This window comes from Bubalus bubalis, chromosome 19, assembly GCF_019923935.1.
Source record: "Bubalus bubalis isolate 160015118507 breed Murrah chromosome 19, NDDB_SH_1, whole genome shotgun sequence".
NCBI classification, from domain to species: Eukaryota; Metazoa; Chordata; class Mammalia; order Artiodactyla; family Bovidae; genus Bubalus; species Bubalus bubalis.
In genome coordinates, this window is record NC_059175.1 from 69708660 (window position 1) to 69734199 (window position 25540).

Here is a 25540-nt window from a genome sequence, read left to right on the forward strand (position 1 = left end):
GAGCAGTCCAGGTCTGATGTAGGATGTTTGTGTAGAATCCCACTGAGCCTCGAGGCACAGCTGCCCCTTTGGGAGGGACCCCGTGATGTTCAAGAACTCAGGAGGACTTTATTTAGGCTGCGAAGTATAAAAAGATTCCTTTAGGTTGCTCAGATAAGACGGTTAGATAGCATCATCGACTCAATGGATACGAACTTGAGCAAATTCCAGGAGACAATGGACTGGGGAGCCTGGCATGCCATGGTCCATGGGATCCCGAAGAGTAGGACACGACTTAGTGACTGAAAAGCAGCAGCAGCAGTTGCTTGGAATGTGTTGTCTCAGTGTCCAAACCCCACGGTTCTGTCCAGTGGGAGGCATGTGTTCCGGGACTGGGCTTTAGGCAAGTTCTCCACGAAGCCCCAGAGGCTGCTGCAGCGTCTGGCCTGTCAGGAAGAGGCGGGGAGCAAGGAAACAGAGCAGACACCCCCCGAGAACCCACACTGGGACCAGTGGACTCACTTCCACCAGAACCTTCAACTCTTAGAAGTGAGGGCTACTTCTAGGAAAGGACAGAGGCTCACCGAGTTTTCTGCATTGTGAGCCAGGAGATGAGGTCTTGACCATTCTCAATGCTACAGTCACTAACATTGGATGCGGAGATGAGACGCCCCTTTAGGAAAAACACAGACGATTGCCTTAGCTCCTCTGAAGAATATGGAAGGAAAAAGCAGGAAATCTGAGAGTTTATCCTGTCTTTAGCTCTGTCTGCTTGCACCCTACCATTCAACCAGCATATGGGACATAAGGAAGGAAAGAAGTTTTGACAGGATGACAGACAGCAAAGAAGATCCAGCAGCAGCCAGCAATTCTGAGAGGAAACTGGATGCCAAAACCCCACAAGTGAAGCTAGGCGGAGACACAGGATGTGGACGGGGAAGACCTGAGGCTGAGGGAGACTGCCACCCATGCCGGGCACGGAGCAGGTCAGAGAGGGACGTGGAGTGTGCTAAGTCGCTCAGTCATGTCTGACTTTGCAACCCCATGAACCGTAGCCCATGCTAAGGAGCCCAAGCTCCTCTGCCCATGGGATTCTTCAGGCAAGAACACTGGAATGGGTGGCCATGCCCTCTTTTAGGCCATCTTCCTGACCCAGGGATCGAATCCACGTCTCTTATGCCTAGTGCCTGGCAGACAGGTTCTTTATCACTAGCACCACCTGGGAAGGCCCAGAGAGGTACATGTTCCCCCCAAAAGAAAGAGGCCAGGGCTGGGTTGGACTGAGACTTTGCCTGTGTCCACTGTGTTTGGAGCAGCCTGCGGGTGACCCCGTTTGGCCAGGACCATTGTAGCTTTAGCACTCAAAGTCTGTAATCTAAGGCCCTTCTCTGAAACAGACTGGGATGACCAGCCCTTCATCCTGCCCTCATGGGGAAAGGCTCTGGTGGAGTGGGACACCCAGGTGCCCCCCTTTCCTCCATGATCTCCTTTCCTCCTCCATAGACATGTACTGCGTGTTTACAGCAGGGATTAAGGAGACACGTGGCTCACCGTGTTGGGGTAAACAGTACTCCCAAAACTCGTGTCCACCTGGAACCTCAGAAGGTGACCTTAATTAGAAATAGTCTTTGCTGGTCTAACTAGTGAAGATGAGGTCATGCTGGATGGGGGTGGCCCTAATCCAGTGACGAGAGTCATCTATGAGAGGAGAAAAGAGGGAAGACCATGGCTGATGGGTGGAGGTGGGAGAGAGGTGCCCACAAGCCAAGGAATGTCAAGCAGTGCCAGAGGCCAGGAGGAATCTTCTCTAGAGCCTTCAGAGGAGGTGTGGCCAAGCCAACAATCCCTATCAGATTGCTAGGGTCCCCAGAACAATGAGAAAAGAAAGTTTTGCTATTTTTAAGGCACTCATTCTGTAGAAATTGGTGCCATCAGTCACAGAAAACATAATCACCATGTCTTTCTTGGTCCCAGTCAAAACTGCTTCCCACTATCTTTTGGTGATTCCTTTCAATTCTAGTAAATAAAACTAGAGGGAGTCTCTCAGATGGCACAATGATAGGGAATCTACCTGCCAAGGCAGGAGATGCAGAATGGAACAGGTTCCAGACCAGGGTTGGGAAGATCCCCTGGAGGAGGAAATGGCAAGCAGTCCAGTATTCTTGCCTGGAGAATCCCATGGACTGGGGAGACTGGCGGGCTGCAGTCACAAAGAGTCAGACACAACTCAGCAGTTGAACATGCACACAGGCTTAAAAAGGCAGGCCAAGCTGGCTTGGACAGACCCAGTGGATGTGAAGCTTGCCCCTGGATGCTCGGACAAGACCCACCTCCCAGGGCCCTGAGACAGAGGAGCCAGACGGGCACACCTGATCGTGGCATCTGGCGGGAGGCACTGGTCCTTTGGTCAACCTTTAGCCCAGCCTCTGTGTGGGCATCTCCAGTGGAGCCCTAGTAAAAGGGTTGTACCCAGAGGCTTCTGGGAGCTACTGAGAAGCATCTGTTTGGCTGAAAGGATGGATGGGCATCCCGAGCTCCATCTACAATTCTCCATGTCCTCAAGGAGCTTTGGCACAAGACGCATGGTTGGTGTCCCTAGGGGCATGAAGGATGGGCAATCTTTGTCCTCCACTTCTCCTCCCCAGACTTCTGAGTCCTGGTTCGCAGGGTTCTAAGTGGCTCTTCCCATGGTAAAATCTGAGGACCCATCTGAGAACACTGAGAAGCTTTGCTGTCATTGTGGACTCTTACTTTTTGCTTGGGAGTCTTGGTCTTGGATGGTGTGTTAGTCAGGGTACTCCAGAGAAATAGAACATAGAGAAGATGGGTGGATGGATGGATAGGAAGATAAACAATAGATGGACAGATGGATGGAGGTTGAGTCACCAAGACAGCAAAAACTGAGAGAATTGAATGACTAGTCCCCATGTTTTAACAGAAGTCCAACACAGCTATCTTCTATATACTCATCTATCGTACTTTCAATATATAGCTATATATATAGATATAATGTTATACCAACCAATGTTTTTTTTAACAAAAATAGATTTTCTTTAAGCAATTTGTGGCTCAGATGATAAGGAATTCACCTACAATGCAAGAGTCCTGGGTTTGATCCCTGGGTTGAGAAAACCAGTATTCTTCAGAAATCCCTTGGACAGAGGAGCCTGGTGGACTCCAGCCCGTGGGGCCACAAAGAGTCAGACATGACTGAAGAACTAACAAGGAATTAGGACCCACAGTTGTGAGGCTGACAGACGTGAAATCCGCAAGACAAGACAATCGTCTAGAAACTCGGGCAGGAGCGGACACTGCTGTCTGGAGGCAGAACCCCTTCTTCTCTAGGAACCCTCAGGAATATCTGAGAAGACACAGCCATCCTAGCATGAACTTCATGCGGAAAGAAACCCTTCGTGATAGACTCTGCAGCGATGACCTCAGTAGGAAGTCAAACCTGGGAAGAGCATTCATTTGTCATCTGGCCCTCTTGAGATTAAACAGTTCAAAAACCCAGCTCTTTAAGCAGTTTATGGATGGGAACCCAAAGGAGCTGTCCAGGTATAGCCTGTGTCCATCAGCCAGGCCACATGCTGGGGAGGCTTTGTTGATTCAGTGAAGGAGCTTTTTGAGTGTGTGCGTGTTTGGTAAAAGTTCAACAGTGATGCCTAAAAACCCAGCAACTACTACAGAACCCCAGCCCGTTGTCTGGCAACCCCGAAAGAAAGAGCTCTCCAGCAGGCAATCATGAGGCCGGCCGTAGTTCCGAATACGTGACTTAGGTCAGGCCTGCTAGAAAACTGATAACTTATTTGCATAGCACCTCGCTTGAGGTACTAAGCCAGCAGTCCCCTTTCCCCTTTATCTCTGGACATCCCTTCCATGCCCTGTCCAGTCATCGAGAAGCCCCAGACTTGTTTGTTTTATCTGAGCAAACAGTGGCTTCCATTATGAACTTGCTTCAACTCTTCTGAAACCTTGGAAAGGGCACACACAATATATATTTTGATAGTTAGGACGCTGTGAGCCCAAAAAACAGGCGCTTCCGATAACGCGATCATTCTGAGTAGCTGCGTCGTACTTTTATCAGACTGCTCACTGGGATGGAAACAGAGTAAATAAAGATGTAGCTGATGTAGAGATATTGATGCAGATATAAATTTAGATATTAATACAAATGTAGATATGCATGTAATTTTACACATATATATAGGGAGAAAGACAGACATGTAAAATTAACAAAATTTATTTTATTAAGTAAACACACTGGAGTGATTTTTTTTTAAAGGTTTTTTTGATGTGGACAATTTTAAAAGTCTTTACTGAATTTACTATAATATTGTTTCTATTTTATATCTTGTTGTTTTGGGCACAAGACATGTGAGCTCTTACCTCCCTGACCAGGGATCGGTCCTGCACCTCCTGCATTGGAAGGCTAAGTCTTCACCACTGGAAAACCAGAAAAGTCCCACGAGGGCCATTTTGGTTTTCTTTTTAGCTTTTTATTTATATTGGGGTATAGCAGATTAACAAACAATGTTGTGATGTTTTCAAGTCAACAGGGAAGGGACTCAGCCATACATATACATGCATCCATTCTTCCCCAAACCCCGCTCCCATCCAAGCTACCACGTAGCACTGAGCAGAGTTCCACGTGCTGTGTGCTAGGTCCTTGTTGGCTATCCATTTTAAATACATTAATAGCAGTGTGTGCATGCCTACCCCTAACTCCCTAACTCTCCAGGACCATTTTGAATGACAACTTTTCATAGAGTATTTCACTGAAACATGAAATTTCAGAAAATATGAAAGATTAGCACAACTGCTTGGTATGCACTTACTGATTTTATTCTACAATATGATACATCACCTAACTGCTCAGGTCTGCTCCGTGTGCTGCTTGTCACTGTCTAGTGCACCAAAAAAACTGTAAACAGCAGACACTCAGACAATGAATGGCTGTTGTTCCCTTTGCCTTAATAGAAGATTAGCGTCTGCCCTGTTAATTTAATGTTTACAACAGCAACCGTGTTAATGGCAGGGACATAGACACTACACTTCTATTTTAATGTAAATGCGATATGAATTGTTCTATGCATATCAGAAGAGATAAGTTACATAAAAACTGAACGCGTGCTTTGTTTTTCACTCTGAAATTAAATCATTGCTCATTGAACCAAACTACTTGCTTTTGTGGGTAGTTTGTGCTTGCGGAAAGGTGTGTGGACATGCAGGCATCACAGCAGTTCTGCAACACCCTGACTTCCCTTCCTTTCCTCTGTGATAACTCTCTATTTTGCAGCAACTTTCCAATCAGCTGATGCACTGTGTTTTGAAGGAACTGTCTTTCTTGTTCGAAAATCTTAAAAAAAAAAAAAAAAAGTATTAAGTGCTGTAAAGAAAAAAAAATCCCTTCTTTTTGTTTCAAGAAGCCATACATGTTTTCTTTTTAATTGCCCGAAGTGTTAGCACACTTGTATTCTACATAAAGCCAATGTTTATTGCAGTGCAAGTATTGCCCGGGATGTCTGGGGTAATCTGTAACGCACAGGAGAGCGGCTGCAAGGACCATTAGTACACGTGTATTTGAAACCCAGCCATGGCTGTTCCTGGATGCGGGCTCATTCTTCTTTGCATCTCGCCCTAAAGAATAATGATGCTCACCCTTCAGCAGGGTTGCGTTGCCAGGAAATCTGTTGCACTGACACTAGACTGATCTGTTCCAGGAATACTAATCTCCAAAGGCGGGACATTTGGCAAGACGGTCTTAATAAGCCTGGCATTATGTGGGCAAGCACAAATCTCTGAAAGAAGATCACTTAAACTCATTTTGAAAAGCATCATGTTAGCTCCTTTATTTTGTCTTCCCTCTTTGCTTCACAAAAGCAATTCAGGCAAATGAACTCTCTCTAGGAGTAGGTATCCCAGAGGCATCACCGACCACAGGGCAGGTCAGAATCCAAAGCTCTTTGGTAACAAAACGGAGAATGTCCAGGACGTCTCTCTGGCACACCTAGGTCAGGCTGTCCAGACCACTTATGTATAAAACAGCCATGATGCCTTCGTCACGTTAGAGCAAGTGTGTGTACCTGCAGTCTGGAGGCAGGTACCAGCCCCACGAGGCTGAATGTCACCTCTTGTCTTGGCCCTCTTCGCAACCCTGGGGACCGTCCAGGCTGGAAATGCAGGCGCCGTGCTGTCTGGCTCCATGTCCCAAACATCCTGCCGGCCAGGCTCAGCTTCACCTTCATCCCTCCTGGGCTCTGAGGGACACGAAGCCAGGAGTTTTCATCAGCAGAACATCTTCTTGTTTCTCTAGCTTCACTTGTTTAGAAATCGAAAGGAAGGTTTTTTGTTTGCTTTTGTCTCAGAATTTAGTTTTTTTCCGACTTCTCACCTTTGATTCAAGAATTAGCCAGACAAGGAATCTATGAAGGCTTCTCTGGTGGTTCAGGTGGTAAAGAGCTGTCTGCAGTTCAGGAGACCCGGATTCAATCCCTGGGTTGGGAAGATCCCCTGGAGAAGGGAGTGGCAACCCACTCCAGTGGTCTTGCCTGGAGAACCCTGTGGACAGAGGAGCCTGACGCGTTATGGTCCATAGGGTCGCAGAGAGTTGGACACAACTTAGTGACTGATACGCAGATGGCACTGTGAGAAGCCAGCCAGCAAAACCTGGCCTCAGGTCGGCTCTGGAGAAACGGCTAGCACTGTCTGCGTAATCTCTGAGATTCAAGCCAAGAAGCTATTTTGGTTTAGATTATATGCAAAATGCAAACAAATCTGTCCTAAGCCATTAGATGTCTCTGGCCTTCGCTTCAGCTCTCCATTGGGATGTTGCCTCCCAGGATGGACTCGGAGCTCAGGCAGAGTTGAGACCCAACCTCAGGAAATCCCTCATACATGTGACAAACTTCAGCCAAGGGAGGGCTTGGACCGAGACAGAACCTCTCACGCAGCTTGTGACTGGTACACAGCGCGTCGTGTTAGGAGTGCGATTCCCAGGGGTGTAGGGTAGGGCCTATCTGTCATCGTCTCGTAGTTAACAGTCCTCTTGCTTTAAGTGACTGTCAAATTTCCAGGTGATAAGATTCACCTGGAAACATCATGATTTGTCTTCATGAAAGCAACTCAGATAGTGAGGCTTTGAACTGAATGTGCTGTCAGGGTCAGAATATGTGCTTTGAGTTTGGAGTTTTTTTGAGCAGTTCTATTTGTTTGGATTGATATTTCATAATTCTCATTAAAGATTTTTCAAAGGGCAAAGAAAATGTATGTATTTAAAATATGACTTATGCTAGAATACATACTCCGTCGCTCAGCTATGTCCAACACTTTTCGGCTCCACGGACTGTAGCCCACCAGGCTCCTCTGTCCACCAGGCAAGAATACTGGAGCCATTTTCTATTCCAGGGTATCTTCCCGACCCAGGGATCGAACCTGAATCTCCTGCATCTTCTGAATTGGAGAGTGGATTCTTTACCTGCCAAGCCACTGGAGGAGCACACACACAAACACACATAACGTTGTTTTCATAAAATAGAATTTACTTTACCTTCAATTACCATTCGGGTCCTTTGGATCCTTTTATAAACTCTAAAATAAAAATAGGGATCTCACTGATTTTTTTTTCCTATATTTTGAAACATTTCACCATTTTAACACTCTAGGAATTTTTATTCTTTGTATATTCTTTCAAACTGTCCTTTAAAACACTAAAATGAAAAATATAGAATAATGATGGAATCACCTAGAAGGATAAAAAGTAATGAAATAAATTGTATTATGTCATCATCCTTTGTTTTTTTCTGTGTGTGTGTGTGTGTGTGTATGGTGTTCAAAATATTCCATTGTCTTTCCAGAAGATGTAAAACTGACCTGAAAACTTTCTTTGTACTTTGTCTTAGTTTTATTGAAAATATTTACGAGTTAAGAAGTGTTCAGATTCTGCCCAAAATGGGAGAAAGAAAAGAGATGAAAGTGAAAGATGTCTCACCATAATTAGGCAACTCGGAAGGTTAATACATAGATATCAGCTCTCTGAAATCTCACAGTATGTGCAAAGGGCCTAAACGTGTTTTCTCAAACTTGAGAATCTATGAGTGAACCACGCATCCTACAGACAAAGGGGAGACAGGTGCTGTAACCGGGGGTCACCCAGCAGCAGGGTTACATCAGGCAGCAACTGGGACAAGACCCAGGAAGGTGATGGTAACCTTTCAACTTTTATGATACTGATGATGTTTTTGCATGAAAATGTACTTAATATGGTTCTTAAGTGGACAAATAGTAGGTACACGTGTATATAAAATGATTGGAAGAAAACAGATGATGTAAAACTGAAAAAAACCCTTAGATTTATTCTTTCAATTAAGGATTATAAAACTGAAAATGAAAATTCTTTGAAACTGTGGAGCAAAGAAGATGGCCACTTTCTCTCTTCAAGAAATTATGAGGTGTCCAAAATTTCAAAAACTTCCTTAAGTATTGTGTTTGAATGGTGCAAACTCAAAAAGAACTCAAAGAAAGCCATGATAATCTAGAAACTCTCAGAGAAATAATTAGAATTTGTCATCAGTTTTTGCAGGAAAGTTTTGTTCCAGGTTCAGACAAGTAGCTTCATGAGCTGATGGTGTATTCGGAGGACGAATCCATTTCACACATGTAGCGTGCACACTGGAACGCACAAAATCCAAGTGTGGGCTTGCCTACCCTAGAGCACAGGGAGTTCTGCTCGATGTTACGTAACAACCAGACAGGAGAGAATTAGAAAAAGAACGCATACATGTTTATGTATAATGGAGTCACTTTGCTGTACATGTGAAACTAGCCCAGCACTGTTAATCAGCTGTCCTCCAGTACTCATCCTGGAGAAGCCCATGGACAGAGGAGGCTGGTGGGCTACAGTCCACGGGGTGGCAGAGTCGGAGACAGCCAAGCGATTTCCACTTTCATTTTCATACTCCAGTATAAAATTAAAATTTTTTTTTAAAAAATGCAGGTTTGCAATGCTAAAATTCTTGTCATTGTAGATTATTTATAAAATGACTTAAAATACAGACAAAGAGGTAAAAGATCCATTGTGCCAAGGTGATAAATGGGGATGACTATTCCTGGCATCCTGAGCATATTAGTCAGGGTTCTCCGGGGAGACAATAAGAGACTTTATAGATATCTACACGGGGGCAGGGGGAGACAGAGAGAGAGAGAGGGAGAGAGAGAGGGAGGGAGGGAGACAGAGAGACTTATCATAAGGAATCCCCATGGCTTGTGTGGCTGTGGGGCTACAAAGTCCTGGTCTTCAGTAGGAGGCTGGAGGCCCAGCAGAGCCTGGGGCATGGTTCCGGTCCAGCCGTGGGGCCTGAGAGCAGGAGAGCCCGTGGTGCCCACCTCGGCCTGAGTGCAGGTCCACTGTTGGAGACCAGTGTCCCAGCTAGAAGACGGTCAGGCAGAAACGCCTCCCTCACTCAGCCATTTGTTCAACTCAGGGTCCCAGCAGGTTGGGTGAGGCCCACCATCACCATGGGGCTTCCCAGGTGACTTGGTGGTCAAGATCCCGCCGGCCAGTGCAGGAGACTCAAGAGGCTCGGGCTCGATCCCTGGGTGGGGAAGATCCCCTGGAGAAGGAAATGGCAACCCACTGCAGTGCTCTCGCCCGGAGAATCCCGTGGACAGGAGGGCTACAATCCGTGGGGCCACAGTCAGACACGACTGAGCACACACGCCACCCTCACTGCTGAGGGTGATAGATTTTCTCAGACGCTAACCTCATCCAGAAACAGTCACACCCAGAGCAACACAGAACCAAACATCCAGGTGCCTCGTGGTCCGTCTGAGCTGACACGTGGTGACATCACGAGCGGCCCCTGGCGTCTGGAAAGGACACCCCAGGGCGTGTCCCTCCAGTGTCCCTAGGAGACGGCAGCCCCGGTGGTCACGCGTTCTGGAACACGCATGTGCGACGTGCTGCACGCGGGTCTGTCCACGCTGCAGCTGCATCCAGCGGGGGGCGCTGTGCAGCCTCCAGCATGCAGTGACTGACTCGTGGGTGCTTGATCAGGTGCAGGGGCCCCACTTCCTGGGGGACACAGAGTAAGAGAGCGAGCGTGGCCCATACGACAGCAGCTCCGCATGGTTAGAGCGCGGCCGGTGCCAGTGGGTCCTGGACACACATCCTCTAGGGAAGGAGGAGAAGCACAGGCACAGAAGGCAGAGGGGCATTGGGTCGGGAGGGGGCTCTGAGGCGCAGAGGGCAGGCCCTGGGTGGGAGGAACCTGTTGATTCTTTTCCTGGTGAGTCCTGGGTCAGAAGACAGGACCTCTCCCAGAATCATCACCTGGTAGGCTGCTGATTCCGACCCTCGTTCTTGCAGAGGACTCGGGGTGTGCAGCGGAGCCAGGTGGACCTGGGGAGACCCCGTGGGCCTGTCCTGTCTGCAGTGTTGTGTCTAGAGACACAGCGGGGCCTGAGCCCGCTTCATTTGCTCTCAGAGGACAGAGGCGGTGGCCACACACCACCTGGGGTCACACCACTTCTGGGTGCGGGGCTCCCTGACTGTCCTCCACTACACCCTCACCCCAACGTGGCCTGCACCCCTCACCTGTCCTCTGACCTCCCTCCTGACAGTTCTGGGACCCGGGCCCCAGCCTGGACCAGGTGTCAGTCTCCTGGGCCCTCCCCACGCTGTGCTCGGGATTCGGGGTCTTACTCTCACTCTGCCCAGGACTCTCTCCACCCATCAGCCCGGCTTTGGACAAAGGCTGCTGCCCCAGCCTTCTTCTCCTGGGAGGCGAGGGGAGGAACCAGGCCGGGCTCTGTGCCTGCTCTGGGCCCCCTCTACTGGGCGTTCCTTCCAAGGCCTTCGGACGGTGCTGTGTGGCTGGGATGGCGGAGCTGGGCACACTGGAGGCTCCGGGCTCAGCGCCAGAGTCAGGAGGCCGGGACCCCCCAGGAGCATGTTGCCACAGCGTGTCTGAGCCCAAAAGGCCAGGGAAGGGTGACTCAGGGGCAGGCTTCCCCAAACTGCCCCAAACCGGAGGCCTCGCACACCTGGGCCTGCCTCGGGGGAGGAGGGCTGACCTGAGTCCCAGAGCGGATGTGTCTGACCCGCTGTCTGTGTGTTCGCATCCCGACACCTGCTTCGGGGGCACTCGCTAGGAGCCACCTGCTCTGTGCACACAGTAGGTGAGCTGTACAATTTCAGTGGAGGAATCTCAGTATTTAACTAAAATGCAGTGATTCTGCAAATTATTTGAAAGAACCCCAGAGCCTGGGGGAGGGCTTGGGGACAGAGGAGGCGGGTTGGGCTAGGGCTTTCTCTTCACCTGATTTCCTTCTGATTTGTGTCAGAGCCTGAGACAGAAGTGTCCAGAAAGCCCACTTTGATTTGTCAAAGTATCGGAATTCTATTTGGGTCTTCGAGATTCTAAGGAGAGTAAATAGATCGTTGATGAAAACTTGTGGGAAAAGCAGAGATCTTTAAGCCTTCATCCCCCAGTTCTGATCCCTTTCCTCTTTCTTTCTGAATCTGCTTACCTCAAAGCTTACAGGAATGTTGTCTTAAAAAAAAAATAGAAAGTAAAGAAGAAAGAAAGAAAAAGGATGGAAGGAAGGGAGGGAGGGAAAAGAGAGGAAAGAGAAAAGAAAGAAAAAGAATCATGATACATGACTAATATTTGCACATCAAAATATTTTACTTTGATGTGCAGACACAGACTTACAAAAAATATATAGTAAAACAGTAAAGGAAACAAAATTCAAAACCCAAGTAAATATTTAAAAGTTCAATGCAGTGGCCAATGCCTGTAAGTTCTGTAATGTTGTCACATTTTCTACCAGGGAATATACGACCCATCTTCTGTTTAAAGCACGCTGCACACTTACTCTTCATCTCCAAGGCAGCATACCAGGTGAAGTGCTCTCTCCTAAAATTCACGTCCACATAGAACTTCCGAATGTAGCCTTACTTGGAGGTGGGGTCTTTGCAGATGTAATAAATTAAGATGAAGTCATACTGGAGAAGGTGGGCCCCAAACCAGTGACTATTGTCCTTGTAAGAAGGTGGGACCATGCAGACCAGACCAGAAGTACAGCCACAGGAAGACATGGGGAGAAACCAGAGGGACCTGGAGGCAAGGCTGGGAAACACAGGTCCGCTGCCCACTGGAAGCTGAAGGAGACAACGAGGGACCCTCCCCAGGGCTTCTGGGGAGCTCGGCAGTGCCAGCACCTGATGCCTGACCACTGCGAGGGAGTAAGTGTGGCTTCAAGCTGCCCAGTTTGTGGTCATTTGCTGCAGCAACAACAGGAGGCTTGCCCAGCTGGCCCCTCAACTCGCATGCCCACCAAGCCCCGGGCACTTCTCTGTAGAGGAGCACCAGGTACCTGCAAACCCCCATAAGCAAGGTCCACCAAGAATGGGCACCGTCCCTCCATCGGGCCTGGTGCACAGGCAGGGTTCCCCATCAGGCTGCGTGCACAGGTAGGCTCCAGCCATCAAGCCTGGTGTGCATAGAGATCACCGGGTGAGCAGCTGCCTAGCAGACCCTTCAGTGGTCACCCCTCACCCCTCAGCATCCTCGGGCCAGAGCGCACGGGCTCAGAGCCCCAGGGAGACTCATCTTGACTTTGGGGGTGCTCAGCGGCAGCAGGGCAGGGCAGCACAGACAGAAAGTAGTTGCTCCAGGGGCCAGCCTTCCGCTCTGCAGGGATGTGAGGCCTCCAGGGCGGGGACTGGCCTCCGCTGCCCCCGCCTCACTGCGCTGCTGTGCAGAGTCCAGGGAGGGACCCCAGGGGCCAGGAGAACACGGGCAGGGTGCCGGGCACAGGGGCTGCCCTTAGTCAGGAGACACTCATGACCCAGCCGACTTGAGAGGCTGGTGGCTCATTTGATGTCTGGAACCACATTGATCTGTAAGTTCAATGATGAGGCTGGAGACTTAACAAAAAAGGGGTTTCTGCAGACATGGATGTTTGGATCAAGTCTTTTTTTTTTTTTTTTTTTCCGTTTTCTTTTTAAGACCTAAGTCATGGGGAGGATTGAGATTGTGTCTTTCTCTTTGCAGCTTCCCCTTGGGGTGTAATTTGCCTGATGCCCTGAGTCCTGACCTGAAATGGCCACAGGGAATGGCTTACAGGTGGGCCCCCAAACTTGTGTGCCAGGAGCAGGCTCCTGGGGTGGCTGGGCCAACCTTGCAGGGTCACCTCGGGTCTCCCTGAGGAGGACCCAGCTTCCAAGCAAGGGGCTTTTGCAGGGGAGGCCCCCCCATAAGGCAGCCCTGAGGATATGGAGGTGCCAGGAAGCACCCCTGGAATCAGGGAGCCAGGACCACTGGGCTGTCAGCAGTGAAGATGCCGAAGGCCACAGAGAGTGTGCAGAAAGTTCCAGAAATATTTGGAAACATGCTGGGCATACAGACACACACACACACACACACACACACACACACGGACATTTTCACTAGGCTTTATTTCATCTGACATTTATAAGAAACCAGGGATCTTAAATACACAAGTGCCCCGAATCTTAGCAACAAATACACAAGCCCCCTCCCCTGGGCAGCGTGCCTGAGCCTCTGTGTCAAACACACCACACGGCGTCTATATATCTGAGACCACCTCCTGGGGCTGGAGAGAAAGTACCCTCCAAGTTGGTGCAGTGACCATCACAAGGATTCATTATCTACTGGAAAGAACACTGGTATTTTAACACCCATGTTCAAGATAAGACACCATGACTGACAGGCCAGGTTTTCTGCGAATTTTACTATATGTAGCTCTTATATTTCAAGTTGCTTAATTAGACTCCTGGCTGATCAGAAGTCACATAATGATGGGTTGTGCTAATTATGGAGTTATTCTGTAGGACCAAAATTAATATTTTCATTGTATAGTATAAATAAGTATTAGGCAGACCACAGTTTTTTTTTTAAAAACCAAAGTATTTAAATACTTAAAAGGGCTGGTTCCCACAGATAGTAGGTATTTTTAAATGGTACTACATGAAACTTGCAAATATTATGTACATCATTTTTGAGTAAAAGTATGCCTGAGAAGATTTTGGATGGGAAAATTTTGATTAGATAGGAATTTATTCTCCCAGGAGAGACTTAGAGTTAGGAAGTCCAATCCAGAGAAGAGGTCTAATTCGGGATACCCCACCCCTCACTCTGACCCTGGTCAAATTACCCTGTGCTTCTCATCAATTTGCTTTTATTCTTCAATGCTGGCTAGACAATCAGAGGCTTTAATGACCTTCTACTGATCTGGTCTTTATTTAAAGCTGTGATATTTCATTTATTATGAATTTTTTGGCAGCGGTTTTATTTTCTTTTTAATATTACAGTGAAATATGAATTATCCTGGTGACTGAGGATGTTGGCACCTCCTTAAATCTGTTATTGTTGCTTGGTTGCTAAGCTGTATCCAGCTCTTTGCGACCCTGTGGACTGTAGCACGTCAGGCTTCCCTGTCCTTCCCCATCTCCCAGAGTTTGCTCAAACTCATGTCCACTGAGTCGGTGATGCCAGCCAATCATCTCATCCTCTGTTGCCCCTTTCTCCTGCTCTTAATCTTTCCCAGCATCGGGGTCTTTTCCAATGAGTCTTAAGTCTGAGTCTGTGTAAATGCATGTCTGCGTGGCTGAGGACCTCAGGGTGGCTGCTGAAGTTCTGGGCTATACAAGGCACGTCCACTGGGCCAAGCCGTCCTCTGGTTGCACCAATGAAATTAGAAACAGCACTTAGCATTATTTTCTTTTCCATTTTGTAATCTCCTTCCAACATCCTTAAAGTATCCTTCTAGAACTCCAAAAGACAGATAAGTAAAAAAGCAATTATTCACATTTCTGATATTTAGATAGCTTTACAGACATAAATCATAGAGAAATGACAATGATCAGTGTATGGAAACGTGTCTGATGGCACCCACTGTTTCCAAAAAAATTCTTACAGGGATTATATTTTTATTGTTCTTTATTGACATCACTCTAGCTAATTAAACATTGTCTGCCTTTTAAATTCCATGAATGACTGTACATAAAATGACAGCATATTCTCCATCTACACTAACCGTCACGCTTATAAATACTAAAGCTCTCCCACGAAAGCGCAAAGATAAGAAATGTGGCGGCATTCACGTATTCCTCTTTACATCCAACCGTTCATCATTAAATGTTTACTAAGTGGCTGCCTGTGCCAGAGCACTAAGATTCTGTGGAAAGCGCGCTGAGTGGGAGAGGCAGAAGTTCTACCTTCCTGGAGCTCACAGTCTGTGTGGCCCTATGCGAGTCTAGATGAAGGAGCTAGCTATGCATGCTTTCACAGCATTTCCTACACTTTAACTTTGAAGATTTATAGAAGGATATTTTACATTAATAGATATCTATGCAAAATGTGCATTAAATATTTTATATACAGACACACACACACACTTACAAGGGTGTGAAAGGAACTCTGAAATGTTCAAAATAAGAATTCTGAGAATTCTTGTAAAAAAAGACTATATATATTTATATATATGTGTGTATAACTGAATCACTTTACTGTATATCCAAGACTAATAAAACATTGTAAATTAACTGTATTTCAGTAAAACTTCAGAAAAATGAAAGAAAAAATAATCCTGAAAGATATCCAACAACAAGCAAGTCACAAAAGAGAACACTAGGGAATGGAAAAATTAAGTAATAGGAACATTGGATTCCAAGGTGCCTGGCCTATGAAATCTTTTTTTCTGTGTCTACTTCATTAATTTTTAAAAAATCTCTGTGGTTATATTTCTAGAAAGAGACCAAATTTAAATGACTGATAATGAGCTGGATTTGCTCCACTTTTCGTTTATAGATGTTTTCCTGCGGTGCGTTGCCCAGCGCTTCAGTGGGCTAAAGATGCAAGCATGGCAAAATCCAGTCCTCGTTTGGTTTCAAAATGTTCTGGAGTCAGTTACTAACTGGGGAGACCGTGGACCAGGCAAGGCGGTGAAAGACTGAATCTGGGGGTGTTACTGGGGAGACCGTGGACCAGGCAAGGCAGTGAAAGACTAAATCTGGGAGTGTTCCCTCCACAGATGGTGGAGCAGAACCAGCATCGTGAATTTTCAAGTAAGGGACAAATTATTTCCAAAGAAAAAAATGTGTTAGCTTCAAGCCTGTAGGGTTTAGTTACTAAAGGCACAAAATCCTGGACATTCAGCCTCTCTGAGAATAAATAAGGATCCCTCAGTGAGATTAAGGAAATCCAATCAACAAAATTCACCTTTTTTTCCTTTTAGCCTCAGTTTCCTCATCTACCAATTTTATGGATTTGCATAAGATACTTTCTAGGGCCTTGCTCCTGCAAGAAATCCATGGCTTAATAGTTTTAGTTGACAAAAGGTGATAGGACCATTTTTTCCTATTAAAAAAAGCTTTAAAACATATTTGTTCTGGACGTTTGTAGAATGTAACTGAAAGTGTATTTTCAGGAAAGCACTTCCTGATCAGAGAGAAGCTCACGTGAGCTCTGGTCCTGAGATGCCAACCGTGTTCTTTGGATAATCTGTTTTCCAGAAGAGAAGGAGGCGCCCCCGTCATGGACCGTCGAAGCTAGCTTCTGAGTGCCTTCTCCTCCATCAGCGACCAAACATCTGATGAAAGGCTTAAAAGGCCACATCTTGAGTTTCATTTTCCAGCCACACTTGACAATATACTTGTTCAGTAAATTTATTGTTCATTTAAAAAATTGGCCTGGGTTTGGAATAATCTAGCAAAATTATTCAGCTCTTTTTTTCTTTTCTGTTCTCTTCTCTCATGTAAAATAAAGATATTTTTAATTTTTGTGGATAACCACAAAGCATAGAAAGTAAAAACTAACTTCCTTTTAAAATGTTTGCAGCCCTCAGACAATTTGGTGAACTCTCTTCATGTTTCCTAGGATTCTTTGCTAAGCTGAGGACTGGGACTAGGGTTCGGACCAGTTCTATGCTAACCACAGGTACAAAATGAAGGGAGAGACCAGGGTATGAGAAATGATATCATAATGCAGCAGTTTATCAGATCAAATTAATACAAAAAAGATCCACACTTAACCAAAGATCTCAGCTTCACATCAGGACAGGAAGTCCTTCCTCCAACTGTGTGTCGGGCAGCTTTCCAAGATTGAAAACACTGGGGATCCGACCACAGTTAGGGTGAGGGGTGGAGCACGTCTCAGCTGGGGTTGGCTTCCCCTTCAGAGGGAGATTCAGGGAACACTGAGGCCATAAAATTAAAAAATAAAGTATAACACTTCAGAGAGTGGGATTGGGCTTCCCCCGTGGCTCAGATGGTAAAGAATCTGCCTGCAGTGCAGGAGACCCAGGTTCGATCCCTGAGTTGGGAAGATCCCTTGAAGAAGGGAATGGCTACCCACTGTAGTATTCTCGCCTGGAGAATCCCATAGACAGAGGAGCCTGGTTGCAAAGAGCTGGACACGACTTGGTGGCTAACACTTTCACTTTGTGGTGCACCGCCGCTCACTGCACTGGGCCAGATGACCGTGTCCTGCTAAAGAAGTTTTCGTAACCACCTTCCATGCAGAGGCTGGGGCCACACTGTGGACACAAAGGCGTGGCTCAGTTCTTCTGCTTTCCTGACATGGGTTCTCTCTCTATTCTTGACTGTGCTTCAGAATCTGCCCAAGATATTGAGTTTTTTCTGAGAAATAAACATAGGAACATCGAAAAACAAAACAAGAGAGAAAGGGAGAGGGAGGAAAAACCAGCAGAAGTTCTTGCAAACTGATTTCAAGTCAGCAGCTGCTAAAGGATCCAGATTTACAGCTACTGAAGAAGAAGCAACACCGCTCTCCAGGGACCCATGACTTTTCTGTGACCATGAAGGTCTGTAAACACAGTAGGTGATCATTAACAACCTACACAGTTTTAATCCAGGAGGGAGACACTGGGCTGATTCTTGGTGGCTCCTTCTCAAGATAAGAATAAAGATAATTTCATGTTTGTAATATCTTTACTCTCCCTGTCCCTATGAATCGATTCCTGGAAGACATCCCTGAACTTGAATCCCTGTAGAGGGTTTATGTATGAAAAACTGAATGATAAGGACTTTAAGCCAAGCCTCTATAACTGAATAGAATCAAAATAGAATCAAAATCATATGAAAATATTACAAATTCTGGAGAAAACAGAATATCAGGCGACTGGAAGAAGTGTAAGATGGATGAAAGAAGAGTGGAACAGCGCAGTACGGACAGTAGCCACTTTGCAGGCTGGCCAGAGACTAGGTTTTTCTTCCTCCTTCTCCTCCTTGGAATGAGAGAGCTGAAGAGGAATAGGACATGTGTCTCAATATGCTGGGGAAGACAAGGAGCTCTCATAAGCACACAGGGCACCACAGAGACATAGTGGACTTGGTTCCGGACCATGGCAACAAAGCAAATACTGCAGCAAAGCGAGTCACACACGTGTTGCGGTTTCCTAGTGCATGTGAAAGTTATGTTTATGCTCTACTGGAATCTATTAAGTGTGCAGTAGCATTATAAAGCCTAAAAAAGTATGTGTCTTCATTTAAAATATTTTATTGCTAAAAAACATTAACCATCACACGAGCCTTCAGTGAGTTGTAGTGGTAACATCGAAGAGTACTGATCACAGTCACCGTAACACAAATGATGATAACAGAAAAGTTTGAAATATTGCAAGAATTACCAAAATGTGACACAGAGTCACATCTTGCTCAAAAAGTGAGGAAATGCTTTTGGGAAAAAAAAATGGTGCCAAAAGACTTTCGTGACTCAGGGTTGCCACAGACCTTCAATTTTTTAAAATATGCCACGTCTGTGAAGTGCAATAAAGTGAAATGAAGAACAAGGTTTGCCTTGTGTAAGTGAGAGGGAAACAGAAATCTGAATTCGTGAAACTTCTTCCTGGCAACATGTTCTGCTGTGTCTGGATGTGTGCGAGTGTGTGCTTAGTCATGTCTGACTCTGTGACCCCATGGACTGTAGCCTTCCAGGCTTCTCTGTCCATGGGGGTTGCCAGACAAGAATACTGGAGTGGGTTGCCATTTCCTCCTCCAGAGTATCTTCCCAACCCAGGAATCAAATCTGAGTCTCCAGCATCTCTTTCATCAACAGGCATATTCTTTACCACTGCACCACCTGAGAAGTCCTGTTTCTGGGTGAATAATCTTTAAACGATGAAAGGTAAGCTTGTGTCTGTTTGTTCATATCTCTGGTCTTAACTACACTAGGCCCATTCTATCTAGAGCTGTTCCATTTATATCTCCTTTAGGAAAAAAAAAAAAAAAAACCTAGTTTGAAAAGATCAATTTAATTTACTACTTTGTCACAAAGTCCACAATTGTTTATGCTGCAATATACCCTTTTCAGCTGGTCAGCTTCTTCAGCCTCCTCGAACTTGAATCAAGTAATTCACTGCATAGGATTAAAAGCATCATCCAGAGGTGGGTCAGAGACATTGGCGTCCTACGTGTTACAAACCATCCCAACAATCAACTTGAAATCAAGGTTTCATACCAGTTTCTGAAAGTCTAACACTAATCAAGAAGTCACATGCCTACAATAAAGAAGTCAATGTAACAACGCACAAGAACTTGTCCAGAGTTTAAAATGGAGATACATTGGAAGGAAATGTCAGGCAGGTGGGACGTGCTCCTATGCTTGGCAGAGACCATGTCCATGGGGATGTGTCAGCGTGGATAACGGCCAATAAACGGACAAATGCCAGGCTGTGAAGGGCCCTGAGAGAAGAAGCCTCATCTCTATCCTGCGGGCAGTGAGAGCCCACTGAATGCTTTAATGAAAGGGGGGTCCTTGCTAAATTTTGGTGGAGAAATACACCTCTGAGAGATCTCAGAGTCAGAGAGGACAATGATAAAAATATTCTAATAATATGATCAACATGATGAAGCTAGGACCTGAGGCTGTGGCAGCAGCAGCAGAAGAAGACGGGAAAGATTACGGGAATGTTCAGGACGGGAAAGATTACGGGAATGTGCAGGACGGGAAAGATTACGGGAATGTTCAGGAGAGTTGGAAGCTTCGTGGTGGATCACATACAGGCTTTCAAGGAGAGTGCAAAATGGAGATGTCTGGGGGATAGTGTTAAAAAAAAAAAGAACATCACAATTACACAAAACTATTTTACAGAATCTAGATAATATCCCAAGAAATCTCAAATAATTAGCTTGTGTACTGGAGAACAGGAAACACATTCATTCTAGTTGTAGATGACATTTTATATTGAGAAAAGCAAAACAAAAGCAAAAACTAATTAAGAATTCTAGAATGGAGAAAAAGGTAATCTCAAACATTGTTGGGGGGAATATAAATTGGTGCAGTCACTGTGGAGAACAGTATGGACCTTCCTCAAAAACCTAGAATTGGAGTTGCCATATGACACAGCAATTCTATTTCTGGGTGTGTACCAAAAATAAAACAAAACACTAATTTGAAAAGATTCATAGCCGCATCATTCACAATTGCCAAGATACAGAAGCAGCCTAAGTGTTCATTAACAGGTGAATGAATAAAGAAGATGCGGTGTACGTACACAACGGAATACCACCCAGCCGTAGAAAGAATGAACTGTTGCCATTTGCAGCCACATAGATGGACTTGAGGGCATTAGACTAAGTGCAGTAAGTCCGGCAGAGAAAGACAAATACTGTATGGCATCACTTAGATGTGGAATCTAAGAAATAAAACAAGCTAGTGGCTGTAACAAAAATGAATCAGATGCACAGGCATAGGAACAGACTAGCAGTTACCAGTAGGGAGAGAGAATCAGAGGAGGGGCAGCATAAGGGTGAGGGACTAACGAGGTGCACACTGTCATGTATAACACATACAACCCATGAGGACATATTGTGCAACACAGAGACCATATCCAATATTTCATAACCATAAATGGAGTATAATCTTTAAAAAATTGTGAATTGTTATGCTGTACACCTGCACCAAATATAATATCATACATCAATTATACCTCACTATACATCAATATACCTCACTAAAAATAAATTGGCCCAGAAAAAAGAAAATAAAGCAAATTGCTAGACCATAGAATAAAATTTGGTAAGTGGCTGGATATAAAATAAATATACAAAGCTATAGTTTTCATCTATACTTTCCATAATTAGAAATGAAAATGAGAACAGATTATTCTATTTTTCCTATCTAACGACAACTGTGTAATACCTATGAGTATGTTTAAAAAGAAAGATAAAAGATCCGTACTATAAATCCTATTAAAGAACATAAAACAGGACTGGCAGGTATTAGCCACAAATATCATTTCCTTGGGTAGGAAAACTTAAAATCATAAAAATACTAATTCTTCCCAAACAATATACACATATGATGCACTTTTAATCAGAAGAAAACTTTATTCTGAGCTGAACAGAATTGTTCCACAGGCCAGCTGTAAGGCACAGTTTCAGAGCTATTTCAGTTCAGAATGGTGACACGGGGGTGTTTAATAAATAGTGTTGACAAAATAAGTTGTTCATTTAGAAGAAACAAAGCTAAATGTCTACTTATAGCGTATTCAAACAAAACCTTCAAAAGCATACAGAAATTTTGAAGAGTGTTTGGGAGATATTTGTGCTATTGACAACCAAAGAGCCATAAATTAAAGGCAGATCTATTTGACCGTCTTTCAGTTCAGTTCAGTTTCTCAGTCATGTCTGACTCTTTGTGACCCCATGGACTGCAACACGCCAGGCTTTCCTGTCCATCACCAACTCCCAGAGCTTGCTCAAACTCATGTCCATCAAGCCCGTGATGCCACCTGATCATCTTTAAAATATGGTAAAAAAATAACATAAATAATCAGAGACAAACAATGTCCTGGGAAATAATACTTGCAAAATACACAAACAGCAGAGTGTATATCACCAGTATTTTACAAATTGCAAAGAAAAAGACAACCAAAAAATACTCAGTGGAGCACTGAGCATAGTAAACATAATCCAAGTGGCCAGTAGACATGTGAAAAGAAGCTGAATCCCATTATCAGAGAAATGCAGATTAAGACAGTAATAATAAAGTTTAAAAAAAAACTCCCCTAACATAGCAAAATTGTTAAAATGCAATATGGCTAGTATGGATGAGAGTGCTTGAAAATAGTCATTTTCATAAATTATTGGTAGGAATCTGAATTGCTACAGCCTGTTAGAGAGTCATTTATTCAACAAAGATGTGTGTACTCTTTTCTAACAGTCTTTGTTGTTGCTGGTAACATAAAATACAGAAATGTAAAAAGCAATAAAATGTAAGAATACCTGAACAAGAATATTGTATGTGCGTATCAGCAAGAAAAATCCAGGACTGATAGAAATATTATTGCACCATTAGCAAGGATGATGTGTATAGCTCTTGGCTGGGAGAATGCCTGGGATGCTGTATGAAGTGAGAAAACTCAATTTCAGTGTAGTGGGTTTGGTGTGATCTTTATCTGAAAAGCTAAGTGAGACCACAATAACTCTGTGTGTGCTGTTGGGTTTACGTAACCTCTCGACCACACAGTGCTAAGGAGAGCTACCACGCGATTTAATAGGTTAACCTCTGAGATGGATCCAGAAGAGGAAAAGAAATACATTAAGAAAGAAATCCACCATCCTGTGTAGAAGAGGAAAGATACTTACCCTTTAAACATGACTTCTTTCTACTTGTTTGTATCACTAGTGATGATGAGTATGTATTAAAACTAATAACTAGGGTTTCACAAGAGAACGCCCTGAGGATACGGAAAGTCTATCAGGTTTGAAGGCAGGACTGGGGGCTCGGGGGAAATGGATTCAGTCTCTCTGCAATCCTTAGAAACTTCCGGAAGAATACCCGAGGGACAGGTGTGAGCTGGTGGCGGTCAGTGCTCTGGGGTGTCTCAGCTGAACGGAAGGAAAACGCTCAAGGTGAGTGCTGCTGAGGGGTGCCCATACTGACGTGCACGACGTTCCGCCAGGAGCTGAGGGCAGCTCTCTGGCTTGGCCCCGGGTGGGATTCTGAGCACTGGCAAATGGAGGCAAAACGACAGTCTCCCTCTGCAATTCTGTGCTTTTTATGTAAATAAGGATAACTGAGTATTTTTTATGTAATTGAGTAAAATATTGTCGTTAAGTTTAAGTTGATAAGCTTAATGATATTATTGTTTATTATAATAATATCATTCTGACTATGGTGTGGTTCCTGTGGTTCTTTCTTTTTCTAATTAATTTTTATTGGTGTTTAGTTGCTGTACAATGTTGGGTCAGCTTCTACTGCACAGCAAAATGAAACAGCAGTGCGTGTGTGTGTGTGTGTGTGTGTGTGTGTATTAGTTGCTCAATCATGCCTGACTCTTTGTGACCCCATGGACTGTAGCCCGCCAGGCTCCTCTGTCCATGGGATTCTCCAAGCAAGAATACTGGAGTGGGTAGCCATTCCTTTATCCATGGGATCTTTCCCACCCAGGGATTGAACCCAGATTTGCTATATTTTAGGCAGATCTTTACCATCTAAGCCACCAGGGAATACATGTGTGTGTGGAGTGCGGGGTACACATATATATATCCTCCCTTTTGGATTTCCTTTCCATTTAGGACACTACAGTGCATTACGTAGAGTTCTTTTAGGTACATCTGATACTTTGTCCCTGGAGAGACTTGCTGTGTGGCTGCCCGACCTTACAGAAAGGACCAGAGGTGCCTGTGACCCTGGCTTCGTTCCTTGCTGGTCACCACTCCATGGCTCAGTTTCCTCACCGTGTAAGCCTTCCGACCTTGTATGCATCAGAGATAACAGTTACAAAATTCCTAATAGATGGCAAATACTCAGTCTACACAGATGTTCTTTTTGTAAAAGTTATTCTCTTGGTAATTGAAAATTTTTCTGGGAACACAAATTAAATGAATGGAAATTATAAATTATTTTATATTCCTTTAGCTTTCAAAATAAAGAAAAGCTGCTCATTTTATAGGTTATTAGTTACAAAATATCTATATGGATACGTTTGAAATTACTGGTCCATTGCCATATCAGCTTGTTTTGATGATGGTGATAATATCAATAAAAATTTTGATAAAAGTTTCAGCCATCAGATAGGCAAAACTTACAATTGTATGTTAAACTTAATCACACGACGAACAGAGTGTCTTGATATTTGCAATTATTACAACATCCAATGAAAAGTGTTAGAGGGGGTGGGTGGGAGAACAGCCTTAGAGCTCTTACAGGCAATGATTTAAAGATTTCAGGATGAAGAAAGACTTGTCTGGTTTGTTTTCCATAAACCAGCACAAATCTAGTTAAACAAGGAGGCCTTGTGCATTAGCTTCCAGTGAAATAATTTTTGAGACAAATTGTGAGATCGTTTGCTATGGAATGATAAGCAATTGTCCTACTTTACGACCGCCTACTTCCTAATAATTTTTAAAGTCTAAATATGTGAATAAACTCAAAATCCCTCCACAGTGATGCTGTTACTTACCCAGCTGTGTCAGCTTGCTGCGATATGCCAACATCAGATGCATTTATGTTGTAACTAGAACAGCTACCCCAGAAGTACCCACATGGGCATCAAGTGCCTTCTCACACCCCAAATGTTAACGAGCCCAATTGTAACCTGGCGTGTCTGAGCCCGGCTCCCAGCGTCCTCCATGAAAGGCATCCAGGTGTGAAAGAAAGGGCTGCAAAGCAGAGATTAAGGGCAGCTCAGTTTAAAGGACAGGTAGTTAAATCCTATCTCAGGCTTTGTTTCACTCTCATAAAGAATTCCAGGGGAGTCTTTGATTAAGGCCCCTCCCTGTTCTTGCTTCACACTCTCCTGAATGCTGGAAAGATAGGAAGTTAAGACAACCATGGGTCAGCACGTTCCCAAGTGTGTTCCAGAAAACTAGTGTGCGGGAGGTTTTTCTGCAGTTTAAAACAACAGCAGCAACAACCATTCAATGCCGTTAGGTTGTGGAATTCTAGTTTAAAGACAAGTATGTCTTTGTTGTTTTAAACCTTCCTTCCTTTAACGCTTTTCCAGAATTGTTATTATTTTTCTGGACCTCCATGACATGGGTTGGACATCTGAGAGAGCAGGTCAACTTTGAAGTAGTTCTCAAAGTTACTGGATCATTAGCATCTTTTTTCTTAAGACATTTCACAAAACAGGAACTTTGGAGGCGTTTTGGGGATCATGGCAGTCCTTGCTCAGCGCTCATCCTGAAAGAGAAGTGTCGCAAGGGTAAAGTGTTACCAGTTTGTCTCTGCCGATTTAGGATGTCACAGCCTCAGACCTGACCAAGGATCATGCTTCCTGGTGCCTCATCCATGGAGAAAGGGTTTGGTAAGCGAATTGATAAAGTGAATGAGAGTTTTCCATACTGCATTCTGAGATATTAATAAGTAGTCCATGGAAAAGGATTTCATGGGCAAGTAAGATCAGAAGACCTTGTGCATCCATCCTGCAAGACCAGTGGTGAGTATCTGCTTAGCAAGGGCCCCAGGAACCCAAGAGCAGCCGGCAATACAGCCGTCCCTGAATCCCTCTTTCCTCCTTTGCAGAAAAATCATTTGCTATAATCGGGGAAGTGTTGTTAAATAAA